This window comes from Numenius arquata, chromosome 3, assembly GCF_964106895.1.
Source record: "Numenius arquata chromosome 3, bNumArq3.hap1.1, whole genome shotgun sequence".
Taxonomy (NCBI): domain Eukaryota; kingdom Metazoa; phylum Chordata; class Aves; order Charadriiformes; family Scolopacidae; genus Numenius; species Numenius arquata.
In genome coordinates this window covers 51,403,856-51,406,693 of record NC_133578.1, presented here as the reverse complement: position 1 = coordinate 51,406,693, position 2,838 = coordinate 51,403,856, and positions in this window count along the sequence as shown.

Here is a 2,838-nt window from a genome sequence, read left to right as displayed (position 1 = left end):
AAAAATTAATATATTTTGTTCTTTATATAAAAATACACAAGTGGAAGAATTTCATAGTTGGGTACAGGAAGAAGGCAGGCATTGCGCAGCAGAGGCGAGCTCTGCATTTTTGCCAAGTGGCAGCCTCAGGAATACAAGAGAGCAAGAACAAATCGCTGTTTTCTTGACTTTTTGGGAAGAATGTGGAAGTAAATAAGGGATGAGACCACTGTTGGGATTACGTGTTCTTTAGTCAATGGCTTCTCGAGGGGAATATGGTAATATACTCGCTTCTTTTCCTGATGCTATTTACATCCCTTCACTGTAGGGATTTGCTGCGCTCGTTTGCATCTTAAACTGTTGAATACTCTTTCCAGTTGCCGTATGTTTCAGAGTGCTGCCTGCCCTCCGCAGCCTGAAATAAAGAAGGCTGGGGCTGTACAGGAGATCATCCGCTGCTTTTGTAACTCCAGTGAGGGTGGGGGGTAGGAAGCCTGGGTATAATGTTATATTAATGAATCAAAGGAATTTTAACTTTTTTTTGCCCTGTGTTAAGCTGTACTTTTATTTTCTGCCTTGTGTTTCTGCTTTTTCTTCTCAACCTTTTTGATCAGAAAGGAAGATAACGTGGACAAAGTAATTTATTTTTGTCTGAATCTGGATAATAGCACGGGATTTGCTACTCCTTCCTTTTGCCAAGTGAACCATTGCAGTTATTTCTGTAAAATATGAAATGTATCGTGTCGTGACGCTTCAACCTCATCTGGGGACATAAGAATCGTAGTATTTTGACCATGTAAGAAAATTAATGGTAGAATCTGAAGGGCCTCCGTAAAGGACTGGAATAGATCTGACTACTTGTGGAGCAGGCTTGTTTGCAGCCAGTCACGATGGGCTGTGCTGGACTACATCTCGGTCCATTAAACTTCTCTAAGCTAAAAAAAAAAAACCCAGCGTAATCCTGCCCCGTGCACACTGATCACTAGCAGAACTTTCAGCTTTTAAAATAATTCTTTTGCTGACTTTTAATAGTCTCCTCAATGTATTATTTCTGTGTTAGACGGGGGAAGGAACTATTTGCATTCATAGTGAAGGGCTTCTGCGCTTCCAGGTTTTATCTTTCTCCTTCCCACCAAGGAGTTTACATACGAACTGAGTGGTGGTGACTAGAAAACACTTTAGACCTTAAACTGTGTTTTATTTTTCAATTACAAACCTACTGCTGAGTGAGTGTTTTGCTGGGTTTTGTTTGTATCTGTCATACACGTTGATACGTCGTCTTTTAAAAATAAAGACTGGAGGGTGGTGTTTCTGCAAATGAGATTATCGGATCATCGTTGTCACGAGTAGCACGTTGAAAGAAGCTAGAGGTTTTGAAGCAGCCTGGTAAGAACTTCACCATGAAGCGCTTAGAGAAGATGCTGAAGCAACCGTGGAGTCATTAGTAGTTATTGCCAAGAGATGGATGATGAGCAATCTTTGCTTTCTCCTGGTCCTTCAAACAGTGTATGACTTTACAAACAGAGGGAGGGCCAGGGCAGCAGCTTAATACCGAGTGTTAGAAAATCCCTGTAGCTAACGATAAGGACTTGAGTAATAAACAGGTGAGTAGCAGCAAAGATGATTTGTCACGTTGGATCAATCTTGCTGCCTTTTCTGATGGTGAAAATTTCTGCACTGAATGCAAAATGCCCTCTATAAAAATACCTGTGAAATGTTCTTCCAAGCAAGCTTGAGAAACACATCAGTAAAATTATTCAAAGATAGTGATTATTATATTAGTGATAACAGGGAGGATGTGGAAATACATGCCAGCTATTTGGAAAAATTTAATACTTCAGTAACGTTAGTGTGCTGTTTACTTCATCTATTTCACACCTTGCTGATAGACACCGAGAGCCAGCTGAATGACTGCATTAACTTAACTCATCCCGTTTTCTTACTTATGTGTGATTCTCATTTACAAAGCCTTTCCAAAAAAATTGGTGTTGAGAAACAGATCAGTGTTGGAGGAATAAGCATCACTGAACTACTTGCAATAGAAAATTCTAATCTCTCATTATATTCAGTCCCCCCTCATACCAAAGATTATTTTCTTTACAGGGGAGTTACAAACCACTTTTGTCTCAGCCGTATCGGACTAAATTCATAGAATCACAGAATCATCTGGGCTGGAAGGGATCTCCAAAGGTCATCTAGTCCGACCTCCCCGCAGTCAGCAGGGACACCCCCAACTAGACCAGTTTGCCCAGGGCCTCGTTGAGCCTCACCTTGAATGTCTCCAGGGAAGGGGCCTCAACCACCTCCCTGGGCAACCTGTTCCAGTGTTCCACCACCCTCATGGTAAAGAATTTATGCCTAATGTCTAATCTAAATCTGCTTTTTTCCAGTTTAAAGCCATTACCCCTTGTTCTGTCATTGCCGGCCTTTGTAACCAGACTCTCCCCAGCCTTCCTGTAGGCCCCCCTCAGGTACTGGAAGGCCGCTATTAGGTCTCCCCGGAGCCTCCTCTTCTCCAGGCTGAACAACCCCAGCTCCCTCAGCCTGTCCTCATAGGAGAGGTGCTCCAGCCCTCTGATCATTTTGGTGGCCCTCCTCTGGACCCTCTCTATCAGGTCCATGTCCTTTCTATATTGAGGGCTCCAGACCTGCACACAGTACTCCAAGTGAGATCTCACCAGAGCAGAGCAAAGTGGCAGAATCACCTCTCTGGATCTGCTGGCAACACATCTCTTGATGCAGCCCAGGATGGGATTGGCCTTCTGGGCTGCAAGTGCACGTTGCCTGCTCATGTCCAGCTTCTCATCCATCAGCACCCCCAAGTCCCTTTCCTCAGGGCTGCTTTCTAATACCTCATCC